This window comes from Zootoca vivipara, chromosome 4, assembly GCF_965207765.1.
Source record: "Zootoca vivipara chromosome 4, rZooViv2.hap1.1, whole genome shotgun sequence".
Classification (NCBI taxonomy): Eukaryota; Metazoa; Chordata; class Lepidosauria; order Squamata; family Lacertidae; genus Zootoca; species Zootoca vivipara.
In genome coordinates this window covers 43487458-43506242 of record NC_142587.1, presented here as the reverse complement: position 1 = coordinate 43506242, position 18785 = coordinate 43487458, and the positions used below count along the sequence as shown (strand labels likewise).

The following is an 18785-nucleotide window of genomic DNA, read 5'->3' as shown; positions in this document are numbered from 1 at the left end:
CTATAAAATCTAGAGCAAAAACAGCAAAAATAAGTCAAGCAAGTTGACACATGCACACACACACTTTTAAAATAACAGGATTCGTGCCTTGGAACCATGGTCATAGGTCCATTAATTTTGGGTTTAAACGTATATAAACAATTATGCTGAGGATTATAGGGGCTGTAGACCAAAATGTCATTTACAACATCTTCTAAAACACAATAAACCAGCAAAAAATCAATATAGCTTACAACCATAACAACAAGGCAGGAAACTAGGAGCAGTCTTACATCTGTTTCATAGATAAATATACCACACATCAAATACCGGTAAGTCAACTGATGTTTGGATTTGAACTACTGATATCCATCAACATTTTGTTGTGACACTCAGCCAAGTTTTGCTGCGTTGTTTAGTATTACTACCACCAAACAGCTAGTGCTTTAGTGTGGAAGAATGGCAAGTTAGCTTCTTGGGGTAGGCACCTATTGGAATTTAAAACAGAAGATGTGTGCCACCTTGTGGTTAGCGATTATAATAAAAATGAGAAGTTGGGTTTTCTAAAACTATAATGACTATACTGTAATGGCAATCTGATGCTTTTTGTGCAATGACATTGTGCATACAAAAGGGGCTCGTGCTCTGAAACACAAGGTCTTTCAAACCCAGTTATTGTCTATTAATACAATGCCATATAGGATGGGTGATGTTGGCCATGCTGTTTTGGAAATTTTAATTGGAATGAATCTGATGCATAGGATAAGAGGGAGCATAAATTAGCAACTATTTATCATGTGGCAATTTGGCATTTTTTACATACAACTTGATAAGCTGTGAATGGCTAATGCGAGGAAGCCTTACACTTGATATTACCCCCAATTTTTCCACTCACATGGGAGGAAAAATAAATTTAATCACACTTTTTTTTTTATTTCAATGACCAAGCAAATCTGTGACAATAAAACTTCCACTTGTCAAGCTAGTCATCTGTATTAGGCCTCTATAACATCCTGCTAAGCAGTGGGGGGCATTTTTACCATATATCCAGAAAACCAAGGAAGTAAAAGAAAAGATCAACATCTCACCAGTTATGGAGTAGATAAATATGGCAACTTTACTATAAATTGTAGCACATATCTACAATATGCACACCCTGAATTTCTGCATTTAAAAGACACTCAATATGGCTAACAAATTGCAGCAAACTTGGCAGGATGAGAAAAACAACACACTGGCCTGGTTCACATAAAACATTAAATTGTTTAAAACAATTGTGCCACTCAGGAGAGGAAGCAAGTCAGAGTCTGAGAAATTAATGTTTTAGTGAGCATAATCTGCAAGCAACAGCTAGAAGATGTGGCATCTGCCCTGCCTAGTTCCAACCCTGTCCATGTAAACTGAAGGCAGATCTGCACTACCACACAGGCTGCTACTGCTGTTATTGCAACCACCATTCAATATTGGTGAGATATCCACACTGAGAATCGGTTTGTTAGTTTGTCAGATATATAGTGACAGTAATTCAACTTAGTAACAAGTGTTCCCTGAATGGTTGTTGCAGAGAGAGCAGCAGACCTACAAAAAGCACAAAAGGAATAAAAACCTAGAGTAGTAGCCATTATTAGATAGATTTGCAAGAGATTCCCTGTTCAAGTAAAGCCCCTTTGTTGCACACCCTTCTATTTCCATCACTTGTAAAGTTTACAGTAGCTGGATTGTCGCTCCACATAAGCTGCCATGTGTTATCATGCCACATATCCAAGGCTTATTTAAGATTACAATCTTTTTTTCTGGCAAGATTCCTGCACCTTTAACAGGAAAATGCCAAGTCAGATAGTGAGGGTTTTCTTAGAATAGAGTTGTACAGATGTAGTGATAGGAAGCTTTATCAGTCAAACTTCATTTTCTGTGTTTAACACAGCTGTTTTAAGTGCAGAGAAGCTGTGCCACAAAGAGGATCGTAACCCTATGCATGACAACATCTATCAGTGGCTGAATCGCACACAGAGAGACTTTTTAAAAGACTTTTTTAAAAAATCCTGGCTTTAAAAAATATATTGAAGATAACTCACAAATCATAAAATAGTAAAAATACATACCGTAGATGCACGCCAAATAGTTCACATGTTGTCTTGGTTTGCAGAGACTCACTATGGCACAGTTGGATAATCTGTTTTAAGAGGGATTATATTATTTGGTATTGTGCCTCCCCATTTACAAAAGCACAAGCCACCTTTGTTCTCACAATAAGAACAGGAGCATCCTGATAAGAATGGCACAGAAGCCCAGAACCCTACAAAGGGCACATTTTCCCCCAGCCACATGTACAGTTATACGTTGGAAGTCGAATGAAATCCATTCCAGAAGTCCATTTGACTTCCAAAACATTCAGAAGCCGTGGAAGCCCTGTTGGATGTTCGGCTTCCAAAAATAGTTTGCAAACCGGAACAGTCACTTCCAGGTTTGCACCATTTGGGAGCCAAAATGTTCGAGAACTAAGCTGTTAAAAAACCAAGGCACAACTGTATAGTGTTTGTACACATGTCAAGTCTACTGAAGGCAAGTAAGTGGGGCCACTGGGAGTGAGTGATTCACTGATATGTTCACTGTACATGGCGTATCACAACAGTACCGCACTGCTGCTTCCTAAGATCAGGAGAGTGCCTCTCTATGCCAACATAAAAAGGTAAAGGTAAAGGACCCCTGAGATTTAAGTCCAGTAGCAGACAACTCTGGGGTTGGAGCACTCTTCTCGCTTTACAGGGCGAGGGAGCCGCCATTTATCCGCAGACAGTTTTTCTGGGTCATGTGGCCAGCATGACTAAGCTGCTTCTGGCACAACAGAACACCAAAACGAGAGCAGCGCATGGAAACGGTGTTTACCTTCCTGACGGAGCGGTACCTATATATCTACTTGCACTTTTTTCGGCATGCTTTCAAACTGCTAGGTTGACAGGAGCTGGGACCGAACAATGGGAGCTCACCCCGTCGCAGGGATTCGAACCGCCGACCCTCTGATCGGCAAGCCCAAGAGGCTCAGTGGTTTAGACCACAGTGCCACATGCGTCCCTCTATGCCAACATAGTTGATGGCAAACTTAAAAGAACATAGAAAACTTGAGAGAGAGAATACATTTAGCACTTGTTGACCACAAATACAGAGTTTGTCAATTTGGTTTATTTGGTTTATTTTTATAGATATTCTTATGTATTCTTCCAAGCATGCTCTGAAAATGTAGCTCTAAAAGATGTAATCAAAGAATAAAATGTTAAATTGTAAAAAGAAGTCATCTTTTAGGAAGTGATATTCTGGAAACGGAGTGCTCCATTTCCAGTTGGGAATCAATTTTAGATAGCACCCCTTATCTGCATTATAGTTGTTTCAGAATTCAGCATTCTTAACATACCTAAAGATAATCCATAATACATTGTAATCAAGATAATTAGCAAAATGACAGATGAATTCACCCACCTACTGTGTTGTTGTCTATGCCATGAATAACCTGTCCTTTCTTCACATCTTTGTTCAACACCTATCCTTTAACCTTCCTGATTCTCCTCTCCCCATCTTCAGTATTCATTCATTGCCTAACCTGGTCCTCTCCCTGCTTCCATATCTTGTCCTACTATAGCTTGTTATTCTATTACAGGTTACTTTTTCTGATTGGGAAAAAATAACTGGGACATCACAAATATGCAAAAGACTCAACATCCAACTCATTATTTTTCATTGCCTTGGTTACATTCCTGAGACAGTAATTTAATAAAAGGGGGCAACAGGAATCATCAAGCAATCATTTCCACTATTAGTGGTAGGTTATTCATTATGCACACTCTCTTTTTGCAAGATCCTTAAATCAGCAAGGCTTCTTAATTAGGGACTTGAAAATTTTCATCTGCAATAACCAAGGACTTGACCTCTGAATTACCCAGTGACCATCAGCTTCAATCCAAGCCTCTACTCCCCACCCCCCTGCTTGGTGGGAATGAGCCACTTAATTATGAACAAGGTCAGATAGAAGAAAAGAAAAGAAGCCATAACCCATTTTTAACAAACATCAACACCGTCAGCATTTTTAAGTACAAAAAGTTGCATCTGCTTGGTTCAATAATTTATTGATAGAACAAGTGTTGCTAGAAAAGCAACTCCATCTTTAAATAACTGTCATAATAGGTAGTATCTTCCCAGGGTGCTGTTTCTTGCTGTTTCTGAGCTTTTATTATAACTATGGCATTTCAGTATTGTTAAAATTCTTCAAAAGGATAAATGGGTACATGTGTGTGTTCAAAAGCAAGCACAATAAAAGCTTTATCAGGCAGCTATAAACAGTCCTTTCCAGTACCAAGCACATACCATGGTCCCTTCCCATGCCTATTATGCAGAATGGGTGCAAATTTCAATTTTGTATAGCTTGCTTTACAAATCAGACAAACAATGGGGCACAATAAACATTTATTCACTTTAAATAATATTGGACTGAACAGATTTCTAATAAAGAAAATGTATTTTAACAAAATATGTATCATAAGACTCTTGTTTTCTTTTATGTAGTACAGATGCAACTGTAAGGAGTTAAGGACTACAACTACCGTAAGGAGTTAAGGTCTTCAAATGTATAAGCATTATATATATATATATATATATATATATATATATATATATACACACACACACACATACATATATACATACAGTGGTACCTCGACATCCAAACGACTCGACTTCTGAAGATTACGACTTCGAAGTCGACAATCCCGGAAGTCTTTTCGCCGCGCACGCGTTCTGCGCAGAAGCACGAAATCGCGCTTCGCGCATGCGCAGAACAGGCACTTTGACAACCAAAGACTTCGACTTACGAAGATGGCCGTGGAACGGATCATCTTCGTAAGTCAAGGTACCACTGTATACACACACACAATGTATACACACACACACACACTATATATTATGTATATATATATATATATAGTGTGTGTGTGTGTGTATATATATATACACACACATACACATACACACACACACACACACACACACACACACACACACACGTGGAAATGTTGTCCCCATCTCCAAAAAGGTACAGGACAGGGGAGAGGCGCAGCAACTACCGACCAGTCAGCTTAACATCAATATCGAGAAAGTTCCTAGAACAGATATTAAACAGCAGGTTTGTAAGCACTTAGAAAAGGTTGCTTGATTACTGAGAGCCAACATGGGTTTCTCAGAAACAAGTCATGTCAGACTAATATTATTATTATTTGTTTTTTTAATAGAATTTGCAAGCTTGCTGAGGGTGTAGTATATTTTGACTTCAGAAAGGCTTCTGACTAAGTCCCCCATGGTATTCTTGTGGAGAAGCTGGTAAATGTGGGCTAGATGATGTTACTGTGAGATGGATTTGTAGTTGGTGGACTGACCGAGCCCAGAGAGTGCTCACCATAGGTTCCTCATCATCTTTGAAAAAAGGGATAAGTGGAGTGCTACAGGGTCCTGTCCTGGGCACTGTGTTGCTCAACTTCTTTATAAATGACTTGGATGAAGGAATTGAGGGGATGCTTATCAAGGGAAGTTATAGTGGCAACCTAGTATGCCTTGGTCACACCCCACCTGGAGTACTGTGTCCAGTTTGGGGCACATTTCAAGAAGGATATTGACAGACTGGAACATGTGCAGAAGAAAGCAATCAAAATGATAAATGGGTCTTGAAACCAAGCTTTAATTATGAGGAATGGTTGAGGGAGTTGGGTATTTTTAGCCTGAAACAGAGGAGACTGAGAGGAGATATGACAGTCATCTTAAAATATTGGAAGGGCTGTCACATTGGAGCTGGAGCAAGCTTGTTTTCTGCTGCTCCAGAGGGTAGGACCCAAACCAATAGATCCAAATTACAAGAAAGGAGATCCTACTAAACCTTAGGAAGAACTTTCTGAACTTCATTGGAGGTTTTTAAACAGAGGTTGGATGACCATCTGTCAAGAAGTATTTAGCTGTGATTTCTACACTGCAGGGGGTTGGACTAGATGACCCTTGGGTCATTTCAACTACACAATTCTATGATTCTATAAGCAGAGGTGTAAGATCATTCTTGGCTTTACTCTGGAGTGTGCAGAGCAGCTGCATCACCGAGTGACATTAGTGGGGGGAAAGTTATCCAGTGATTACAGGCACTTCTGTAAGCTATTCCAATTTAGGCTGACAGCTAATATCAACGGACTCATGCTTAAGGGAAGTTATATATGTTGTGATGCATACATAAAGCCAATGCAACAAGTTATACACTGCTATGCTATGCTATGCTATGCTATGCTATGCTCTCTCTCTCTCTCTCTTTCTACACACACACACACACACACACACACACACACACACACACACACACACCAATCTATACCTATATGCTATTACTTCAAAATGATGTGAAAGCTACAAAGCCTGCATTTATAAAGCTTGTTTGAGGTAGAATAATAACCTAGAGCCATTACTTCTTGGTGGTACATCACAAACTCTGACTTTGACCTTCAAGAGCTAGAAAATACTTTCTCTCATTCCCGGGTCTGAGGCATTAAATATTCATTAATTTTCTTTTGCCAAGGTGACAAGTCTGATATTGCAGGTTGTCTGCTATGGTAACCAAGTTCGCAAGTTATCAAACATGGAGCCACCTCAAGTAGTAATTATCTTGTCAGAGATGGTTTTGTCTCTACATACAATACACATTATCATAGTTATTTCAGTATACGTTGCCTTTCATCTTAGGTTACATTTCTCCAAAGTCATGTACTTCCCAACACGAGCAAATCATATGTACCTGACCAAACATCTCCCAGCATTTATTTGATTCTCTTAGTCTTATGGCCTGACTTGAATAAGCCACTAAGTAGGCAGATATGTATCAATAGGAGCAGGCACTGGAAGGGTTCAGCATCCAAGCAAAAGCATCACTACTGGTAGTGCCTTGTTTGTGGGACACAATGGCCCTGTAAAGCCACTTAGCATAAGAAAAAAATTGAACTGCATAAGTGGAATGAAAAGGGAGGGGATAAGGAAACACCTATTCTGAGAGCCCAGAGGTGACCCATGACCCATAGGCATAGCCCTTCAGGAAATGTGAACATTTTATATTTATGTATATATACAGTTCACTAAAATACATTTTTGTATACATAAGACTGTTGTCTTGCTGCAATTTGCTTGGCTGCCAAAGGGCAATCACACCACCTACAGTGCGAGGAACAGCCAGCAGGCAAGCTGGTAAACAAGCAGCGCAGGTAGCAGGTGGCCCAGCTGAGCTGTTTAATAGAGGATGGGAGGTACAGTGAAGTGGCAAATCATAACAGTCTTCAGAAAGCCTGTGTTAAGTGTGTGCAATACATTAAGCACACATTCAGCACATCACAAAAAATACAGTAAAATGTAAATGCACACAGGCAGAGAGGGACAATTATGTGGCAACTATATGCTACTTCCAGTTGCTGTGAACAACTGCAGGAGAGGCACCCCCCCTCCTGCTTGTGGCCTTCTCAAAGGCATCTGTTTGACCACTGTGGGAAACAGAATGCTGAACCTAAATTAGACATTTGGTCTGCTCCAGCAGGACGCTTCTTATCCCACTAATTTTTGTGGAAGTTATTGTTAGTCAAATGCCATTAGGGTCATGACTTTAAGATGTTTTCGTATGCAGTGTTATCTAAGTCCGCGAACTTGCCCCCAACATATTTCATATCTATGACATTTTAATTCCACTGAGTCATTAAGAAAAAGGGGCACATTTAGCCCTGTCCTATGATATGCCGAGCCCTCCACATGTGGTGTGCCTTTGAGGCCAGCACCTTAACAGGGATTAACAACTCTAACATGCCATATTTCACAGCCAGCCAAGACAGCTTCATTTGTGCTAATGCCCCAAAGCAATTTTGCCACTGTGAACAACTGAATTACAAAACAAAACAAATTTACCGGAAAATACAGCTCTACCAGACATTTAGCACACTGACCTATTACAGTAAAATAAGTGGTGGGAAAAGCTTTCCCTATTTAATCATTTCTGTGTGTCAGATTTGGGGCGAGGGATGGGGGATGTGGTAACACTACCAGCAAAGAACATAGTGGCTTCATAGTGGGGAGCTATGTTGGCACTAGATGCACAGGCTTTTTTTTTTTAAAAAAAGCCAAAATTGTAACATACAGCTGTTTATGATGAGGGAGGGGAGGAGCAGGGAACTGAATCCTACTCCTCGCAAACAGCTAATCGCTGGATTTCAGCTATTTGGGAGACAGGGGGCTATAAGCACAGCAGCCCTGCCTCATTGGATTAGGGAATCACACAGACAGCATTTACCAATTCTCATCCACCCATGGATACACATGCAGAAGTCTATGTCAACACAAATATAGCTGCTAGGTAGTTCAGCACAAGTGGATTTGCAGAATCTTTTTTTGTGTGTGCAGAATAATAATAATGATGGTGGTGGTGGTGGTGGTTTAAATCCTCTGGTCCGCTCCTCTAAGCACAATTAATTAACTGACCACCTAATTAAACCTCAAAAAACTGAATTTCAGCTTTCCTCCCCCCCTGCTTGCCCTTGGGCAAGTGACAGAAAGACCATCCAGTTCTGCTACAGAGCCTGGACATCTTGCTTTGGACTCTGAGTGGGAAGATGACGATGTCCCGTCAATGAAAGCTAAGCAGACCAAGCAGACTAAAAGAAATGAAGCTGCAGCCATCTTCATGCTAACCAAATTGACAGCCCAGTTAGACAAACTCCACAAGGATCTTTGCCAGGATCTCATTACAGAATGGAAGGCAGCCATTACCCAGATCGAAAGAAGACTGGATCAAACTGATACTCAACTGCCAGCAGTAACAAAACTGCAGATGAAGCCTTTGACATCTCAGCCAAATATGCTGTAAAAATCAAAAAGCTCACCTCTTACACAAGAGATACCCAAGTCCCAATTTGAAGAAGAGGACAATAATCTGTGCTGCTTTAACCTCAATGTACACAATACTGTATGACTGAATCCCTGGACGCGGATTTACTAACCTTTATACTGAGCCTAGTGCTTGCTGATCAGAAGGTCGGTGGTTCGAATCCCTGTGACAGGGTGAGCTCCTGTTGCTTGGTCCCAGCTCCTGCCAACCTAGCAGTTTGAAAGCATGTCAAAGTGCAAGTAGATAAATAGGAACCGCTACAGCGGGAAGGTAAACGGCGTTTCCATGTGCTGCTCTGGTTTGCCAGAAGCGGCTTTGTCATGCTGGCCACATGACCTGGAAGCTATACGCCGGCTCCCTCGGCCAATAATGCGAGATGAGCGCGCAACCCCAGAGTCGGTCACGACTGGACCTAATGGTCAGGGGTCCCTTTACCTTTACCTATAATTTCATGATTTGATCTTGTACTACCAAATATGAATCCTACTAAAACCAATATTGAAGTGGCACACAGGAGCAGCCAACACTTGCCTGGTGACAACAGAGGCCATTTTGAAAGAGGTACAAGAAGTTGACAGTTTGAATGGGAGGGAAATCACATAATGATTTCACATTATTTGTGCCCTGCAACTTTAAAGTGGATAAAAGCATTCAAAATATATACTGAGCAGCTTTTAAAGGCAGGGGCTAAATACAGATGAGGATATCCCTTCCAACTTATTGTTACAATTGAGGGCATACAGCATAGAGCCTCCATGCATGCAGAGGTTCTCAACATCGTGCATCTACTAGGCTTGCATGAAACTGACAAAGCTGAAGCTGATTTATGATGGCAGGAAAAGCGAGGATCCTCTAAAGCACTGAAAAAACACTGTTTCCAGAGAACAGAGATACACCACATTGCTGGAGCCAGCAGAAGCCACACGGGAGAGATCCAACACAAGACCTGGTCTTGCAAAGAGCTTTAAAATCAGCCTAGTATATAATGACAGCTCCCTTTACTTTTGTAAAACTGGAAATTACTCTATGAGTGATCATTATGCAGCCTTGGAATTGCACGCTACTTGGAGAGGGTATATTCATTCATTATGGTTGGTTTACTGATACCCCTCCATTTGTTGGTTGCCAGTGAGAATGGCCCAAGGGAGAGAGAGGAACCCTACTTCCCCTGCCATTTGAGGTGCAACCTGGTTTTGTTGCTTCATTGTTAAGTGTTCAAATGTTTGTTAAAGTAAGTTAGCTGATTAACCGCATTACTATGCCTATTATCCAGTTTCGAATCCTCTCTCCCAAGGTCTGCCTTTCAAGGAGCAGAATGACAGGAGGACCTCGCATTATCATAATGTCACTCATTAACAGATCCTACCATATTGGAATCCTGAAGGACACATTTAAAAGCGCATTTCAATGTATATGGCATGGGCATCTCTCTCAAGCACCATAGAATGGAGTCCTTGCTTCAAAAAGAAGAGGGGGGAAACTGATTTTATATGTTTGCAAAGATGTGTAGTAAAAAAAATCCATTGATAAGGTTATGTGTTTACGAGGCTATGATGTACATCTCTACTCCACAGGATATTCCAAATCAAGGGGACTGTAATCCTTATTTCAAACTTGTTGAACTTTGCTCCCCAGGATGCCAAAGGGGAGCTTAACTCCACTACCCTACCTATAGCTTCTGTTTACTGCCCAATGAAAGGCAAATCCCCTTCCTAAAAAGCACATTTCAAACACTGATGTCTTTTCAGGGAAGTGTAGTACTATTAGGTGTTGATTTTAGTGGAATTCAAACCCCTATAATACTGTATTTGGCAACCGTTCATTGATTTCATACAACAAAAGGGCAATGTTCAAAACCCGCCTTTGACACAAGGGAATCTACTAAATTAATATCAGGAATGAAATGTTGACAAAGGACACTGTCGTTACTTTGCAGTTTTTTATGTTTACTCTTGCTTGTTTATTGTTGTTACCATAAAAATGGGGAAAAAAACCTATTATTTTTATTCCAGATATACATCTCCAAGTGTTTGGGTGATCTTCTGGGACGCTGCCCTAGGTTCCATACCGTTTAGAAACCACAGTATTGATTACAATACTTCCAACAAAGAAGTGAAGAAAACACTTAACTTTTAGATACTTGTTTTAAAAAACAGTATCTAAAAAAAGACTGCAATTTACCGTATATTGCAAACAGCACTTAAAGAGGTGTACAAATTCCAACAGCAGCAATAACAAACATTATTGTTGTGACTGTTCTTACATACTCTACATAGGTTGCTTTGAAATGTGCACAACCATCTTAATGGCCAAGATGGGCCCCAACACTATAGATAATTCTAGGGGGCTGCCTAAAACATGTTTAGCATTTTTCTGTAAGCAGGTGGCTTTACTCTCCCCTGCTCATTGCTAGCTCTTAAAAGTCTTGACACCTAACATGCAATTGATGGCTCCATGCTGAGAAAAAAAATCCAATATTTGCATAGGATTGGCCTCTCTTTCACCAGTGAGGATCCATTCATCTCTTGGAGGAAAAAAAGCATTTATATATACTGTTGACTACAGGTGCTACTTAAAATTCTTTCTCCATATCGCTTTGCTGCAGGTCATCTGAGTAAATGTTTGAGAAGAGCTGTATTATTTTCCTATGAACTTGTTTTCCCAGGAAAATATTACCATTACACAGTGTATATCATCTTGTGATGTAATAAGGGAGGGGGGGAGGAGATCTGTGTAATGGTAAATGCACTAACAACTCTTGCTGGCTTATTTAACTTTAAAATGTTGCCCCTGGTCTCTAGCTTTTGTAAGTGGAATAAGAAAGAAAAATAGAAATAGGAACTTCAGCAAAGCTCTGCCTTTAGAAGATGAATTCATGTCTGTTCTCTTTTTTCTTTTATGCATTTTGAAGAACATAAAAACATACTGTTTGGTGAATTTGTTAAGTATTATAGGCTAAGGCTGCAATCATTAGCATACACACTTACCTGGGAGTAAGTCCCCTTAAACTCCATGGTATTTACTTCTGAATAGACTCACATAGGGTTGCACTGCAAGCCTACCAACTCTCCCTTGTCATGCTCCTGTGATTATCTTCTAATCACTTCCTCTGGATGCCAGGAAAGCATTGCCTGCTAAATTTCTAAGTGCAAGGTAGCTGTTGAAAGCACAGCTTTGCAAGGAAGTGAAGAAGATAGAAGATAGAAGCCTACTTGCATTTTGCTGTGGTCTAGTCCACTTTCAGATGGAAAGTGGCAAAGCAACTAACATATGGCAAATATGAACCATCATTTTACAATGCAGATAAGCTTAGGGTGCATACTTTTAGCACACACACATACCCTGCTTTCAGTAAAATAAAAATAAAAATTGGTAGTTAGCAGCAAGAACAGCCAATTAGCCTTTGGCCAGTTTCTGTTTAGGTTACTGTATATGCAAGCATTATGTGTTGTTGTTCTTAAGTGTACAATATATGCTAAGCATTTTTTTAAAGGTGCTTTTAGCCCACGCATCACCTTAAGCTGAAGCCAATTTGCTATTCCTTGTGCTTTTTGCAGGGCTCAGAAAAGGATGCTGCATTGCTGCAATATCAAAGTGCTGATTGAGCTGTTGGAAGGCGGGTACTCACAGCAGCACTGATTGCACTTCGGCCTTTGTGCTATCCTCCCCTTCAGTGCTGAATTTTAGCTGGTGTTTATATTACGTGTGCTGCTCTCTCTAAAATGGAAGTTGTTCATCATGTCGCTTTCCTTAAAGCTATTCACATTTGTTACTTTTGCAGCCATTAAGAGCCCAGACACAATAGAGATAATTTTCAGCATTAAAGAACAGCTGTGTAATTACTCTGAACTTGCCCCCACTCACTGAATGGGTTCTTTAGTTGAGTTCATGTGTGTATGTACACATAACAGAGTGGCCAAATGGTAGAAATCAATAACTCATTACACAGCAAGGTTTGGATAAATGTACAGTGAATTCTTGAAAGAAATGGATTCGGAGGTGAGAAATTCCACTTTTTCTTAACCATTTCTGCTTTTCAAAAAATAAATAAATACAAGGCTGGAATCAAGTTGAAGAAATTTTTAGTTTGGTTTTAAGCTGTTAAATTGGATTAGATCGTTTGTATTGTTTTCTACTATGTTTTGTGGATTTGGGGTTCTTTGGATTTTTTGGTTGATACTATGGAAATTTCCAATTCTTTGCAATATTTTTAATATTTCATTTTGTATGTTGCAAGCCACTTTGGACACAATTCTATGGGAAAGTAGCAGACAAATAAATAGATTATGATGAGACATTAGGAAGGTACTTGATAACAGTACCACCAATTTCTGGCTCAATACCAGAGATGGCTCAAGAGATTTTGCTGGAGGAGGCAGGAAATCCCAAAAGTTCCCACCACAGTAAAATATAATAATAAACCAATTCTAGAGAGAGGTAGGCGGTAGCCAGGTTTGTCTGTTATGGCTAATATACATATATAAAAAGAGAGTCCAGTAGCATCTTAAAGACTATAGATACAATCCTACTCAAAAATGTGCCTGGAGGTAAGTCCCACGGAACTCAAAGGGGCTTTACTTCTGAATAGATACAGCATAACCCCATGTGTAACATTCATAATAGCATAAGTCTTCAGTGCTATCCTCAGCTAGAAAACATATAACACATACATTCAAGTACAAAGAAAGCAGAAGGGCTCAAAGGCCACAAAATACAATAACTATGTTCTAAAAACTGCAACCCAAGGCTGACTACCTCAACTTCCCTATCAATAGCGGCCCACAATCAGATCTCTGGCATCCAAAATAAAGGTTCACCTAGTTCCAAAGGCAACATTACCTTCCATCCTTTCAACTTATCCACAATGTGCTATACAGTATTCAGAGCAGCCACAACACAATCAAGGCATTTCCTAGATATCAAGTTTGTAGGCTGGCTATATTCCTTTAAGGTGTCAATCATTTTTAAAAAAAATCCATTCACACTTTTATAGAATTTTTAGAGCATTCAAAATGACTCACGTACTTTATCTCACAAATCCTTAGAAACATTCCTGAGACCAAGAGATTGGCTAGTCCAAGGTCACCTCCTATGTGTTGCATATTTTAGCATAGCTATCTGGCTGGCTATGTTGCATATTTTAGCATAGCTGATTTCATATTTTAGCATAACTATCTGGCTGGCTATCTGGCTGGCTACTAATTGTTCTTTGTGCTTGCTGTTGTTTAATTAATGTGGATTTTACTTTGTCAATGTTTTCCAGTTCTTTCTCTCCTGGATGAAAATGTAGCACATAAAATTTTACAAAAGATCCGCCGGCTAAATACCTATCTGTTGAAGCACACATGTCCTTCCAGAAAAAAAGCTGCCAACTCTAGCTGCAAGTGCTATTTACACAGTAATGGATCTAGATGACTCTGGCAAAAGGAGATCAGCTCTGAGTGAATGTATCTGATCCATGACAAAGCCATTAACTGGAGGATAAGTAGGAAGTCATACCTGGCCTTGAACATTGATAGCTAATTCTGTGTTCCAGCTTTCCTTGAGGTTGGATTCCCCTCCTGAAATTCAAAAGCAGAATTCACATTTTCAGTGTAATTATGGCTTTCCTCTTCCATGGAGCCTACATACAGCTTCCCTGCCATGGCATTTACCTGAAAGGCTGGTGCCAGTGACAGAAGTGCAGTCTGGCAATTCCAGATATAATTTTCTTCTAATTAATCCAACTTGTATGCTACCTCTTCTGGTAAGAGGCCTGAGACATCGTTGGTTGCTGTGTTTTAGAGCTAATATTACGGCCTAAACGGCCTTGGTCCTGTATAGATGAAGGAGCGTCTCCACCCCCACCGTTCAGCGCCAAGGGCCTTCTGGCGGTTCCCTCATTGCGAGAAGTGAGGTTACAGGGAACCAGACAGAGCGCCTTCTTGGTAGCAGCACCCACCCTGTGGAATGCCCTTCCATCAGATGTCAAGGAAATAAGCAGTTATCCTAATTTTAAAAGACATCTGAAGGCAGCCCTGTTTAGGGAAGCTTTTAATATTTAATGCTGTATTGTTTTAATATTCCATTGGGAGCCGCCCAGAGTGGCTGGGCAGACCAGCCAGATGGGCGGGGTATAAATATTATTATTATTATTATTATTATTATTATTATTACTACACTGCAAAGGCACACAGCTAAAGTATTATTTTCTGGTGTGTAACATCACTTAAAAGTCAGTATTCTTTCAAGTATTGATATGTCATTTTTGCAGTTATTATTACAGAAACCTTTTAAAACAATCTAGCTCCGTGAAACTCCGAAGATAATCACAACAGCAAATAAAACATTGCTTAGACCAAGGATAGAGAACCCATGGCCCTCCAGATGTTGTTTAATTCCAATTCCTATTAGCTCCAGCAAGCATAACCAATAGAAAGGGGTGAGAGTTGTTAACATTTGAAGGACCACAGGTTTTCCATCCCTGAAATATTTTCATAATATTTGTCTCTCACTTTACTTTGTAAACATATATATTCTCAATTTCAAGAACAAAGTTCTCAAAAGTCTAACAAATACTTTGACAAGCTTTTCAGCAGCTTAATATAATATGGGCATTTGCATATATGATTTATCAGACAAATAATTTATTGATTAAATCTTCTTCTGGTGTTATATATAAGACTGCAATGCTTCACGTCTGTCTCAAACAGGAGATGTGAAGTTAATCATATTTGCATTTATTCCAGCGACAGTATATTCTGGAACCAGACTTGTGCAAGATTAAATGCTGTACTTTCCCAGCATTTCCAAAAGAAATTTAGTCATGAAACACTATCTACCAAGTCGCCAGGTAGTGTACAAAAGATAAGTCTCTAACACTGATGAAACATTCCTTTAAAAATGTAGTTCAACAGACGTTTCATGTAGCTTAATCTCAAATGCCTTTTTTACATCAAATGGCTCCTGCTGGTACTCATTCCAAATGATAAAACCAGAATTTTAGTTAAAAATAAACCTTCCTATCATGGGGGGAGGGGGGGAGAGAGAGACTTTGTAACCAATTGTGCAACCTTTTTTGCAAAATGGAAGTCAATCAGATTTATTAGGAGCCAGCTTGGAAAAATGGACTGGCAGAGACATGTGCAGATGTCCCTGGATGTAGAAACCCTGTCTTCAGCTGGTCGCTTCTTCCAAACAGTGGTTAACTATAGCGTGCCAAGGATGACATTTACCTGGCAGTAATGCCGACTGAATTCAGCAGGAGTTACTTTTGAGTAGATATGAATAGGATTGCACTGTTGGTCCCTAATTGCAATTAGCAAAGCTCCCAAATCATAGCCTATGACTTTTCAGGATAGGTGGGCATCAGAGAGCAGCCTACGGGAGGATAGAGTAGCCAGGTCCCACACACAGATAAAAAGCCTGTTTCTTGACCCCTTTAACAATGCAGCTGCCTAGCTTATTTTAAAGTGACAGTGCAACTAATTTCCCACTCTCTAGTTGAAATAGCTGACTTAGCTAATTGTTTTTACTATTGAAACCATAAATGCAAACATATATCACATATTCCCACACTGACAAAATCAAATACCCCACTCTGTTTTACATTGCTAAAGGATCTGAAGTATTTAAAAAAAAACACACACACACACACACACACACACAAAGTTGTATCTCAACTTAAAGCAGAATATGGCCCCAATTATTAAATAACTTACACAGTTTTGTCTCCAAAGTGGGCATGCAATATAGGAGGTTTCTAAAGAATGTATTTGGTTCTTGTGTTTGATAGCCTCATGAATCTCCCAAACCGAGAGATTTGGGATTCTTGACTATGGCTTTTCTAATTACAATAATAACACTAATATGTACACTAATAATTCTCCATGTGCCTAACCTTATGTAGCCTAAATACCCCACTCCACCCCAAAAAAACAAAAATAAGAGGGAGGCATCAGCATACTATGGGGATCTCTGAGGTTTGTACAAATATATAAAAAATGGAGGGGAGGGGCAGAGGAGTGGGAAAACCCAGCTCTAAACAGCCAAATGAGGACTGAACATGCTCAGCGACCACCGTCATGGAGGGCAGGAAAAACCAGAGTGGAAGGTGGCGCGTTGAATGCCCTGGAAAAGGCCATGGGCGGGAACACTGAAGAGGCAACTTCATTCGGCAACATTTTGTTGCAGACCTCACTCATTCCTTCCAAACACCAAGTCTGGTCCTCCCTCAAGAACAAAACAAGAGAAGAAGCCTAACACAATAGATAGCCTTGAATGGAAACTAGACATCAGCTAATTCGGTCAGACATACAGGCATTATAGAAGGGAAAGCCATGTGGCTGAATAAAAACTATTAATACCAGCAAGCACAGGCTCCACAACTCTTAGCTCTAAATAGCCCAGAATTAAGAACTCCTGTTAACATTTAGTTTGGAACATTTAAGAAATTCATTTTTAACTCACCTCCCGCTGCTTATATTCCTTACTTGCAGGCTGAAATGCAGAACACATACAGGGTGCTCACCACAAACTTTCTTCATTTGCAGACCTAAGCGCCCTGCTTAATAATACACTTTGCCCCACCTGACAACACGACTGTATTAACTTTCAGCTGCTTCACCTGCATTAGCAGGCCCGCTCTAGACAAGAACCACTGAGTTTCAAGTGGGATTCCCAGAGTGTCCCACTGGCCATAGAGTTCTTTCAAGCTTTCCCCCCTGGAATGCCCCACACTTGAATGGTCAGCATGGTGGCAATAAATTTAATTCCAGTTCAGTGGCCAATCCTGCCTTACAAGGATGGGGCTTGTCTCCTGTTGACTTCAGTCTGCCTTCTGGAGCGCAGTGCCGTGATTACTCACATGTAAATCCCTTCATGTTCAGTGGGGGCTTGCTCCCAAGGAAGGGTAAAAAGAATGTAAATAACCGATCAAAACAGAAGATTGTCTTACAAGAATTATTATTAGCAGATTTAGTTTTGGCGTTTGTTTAACCCACCCCTAATTTTATGTGATCAGGAAACAAATTGCCTTAGTGCTGTTGCTGTTGTTTTTAAAATATCATTAATTTCAATCAATGTGGATGTGCTTAAGTTAATACTACAAAAGCAGCAGCCAAGCACCATAGCTGCCAAGTTTTCCCTTTTCTCGCGAGGAAGCCAATTCAGCATAAGGGAATTTCCCTTTAAAAAAGGGAGAACTTGACAGCTATGCCAAGCACGAGTCAAGGAAATACAGCAGGTGCTGTAAACTAGAAGCATTCCTCCTCCTCCCGCCACCGCTTTGATAACGGATACGAAGCTGAGACACGATCAGGAGGCTGGGCTGCGCCTCCTGGTGGCCACAGAAATAAACGATTATTTTCCGGGGGGGGGGCGTTACTACAAATCCTAACGCGTAAACCTTCCTTCAGGTTAGGAAAGCAGGTTAGTACTAGTGTTGCTTCTTCTGTGTCAATTTTGCTAAGGGTATTCATTTACTAAGCGAGAAAAAAATCAGTATTGTCATATGGATGCACTATGGATGAAGGCAGCCCTGTTTAGGGAAGCTTTTAATGTTTAATACTGTAGATTATTGCATTTTAATGTTCTGTTCTGTTGGAAGCCGCCCAGAATGGCTGGGGAAACTCAGCCAGATGAGTGGGGTATAAATAAATTATTATTATTATTATTCTAAATGTATAAGTATGGTTGATGTGTTTATTGTAGCATTAGTTCACCGTGAAACCTGCACAAACCAGGAGTAAATGGCCATATACTAACCTAGCTGCGGTCTTACTTGGAAGTGAGTCCCATTCAACGCAACAGGACTTTCTCTTAAGGAGCAGCCATCACTTACAGAGGATTTCCCTGTGAAGACGTTACAGAGCAGAAAGCCAAAACCCATGTA

At 40.2% G+C, this 18785-nt stretch overlaps 1 long non-coding RNA gene across 1 annotated transcript; it reads right to left on the bottom strand.

Moving 5' to 3' along the window:
• Positions 1-716: 716 nt before the first annotated feature.
• LOC132591988 (uncharacterized) lies at positions 717-17561 on the bottom strand. Its single transcript, XR_009557463.2, has 3 exons — positions 17363-17561; positions 14414-14475; positions 717-2152 (listed from the first exon to the last, which is right to left on the bottom strand). It is a non-coding gene; the product is annotated as an uncharacterized LOC132591988 (long non-coding RNA).
• Positions 17562-18785: the final 1224 nt, after the last annotated feature.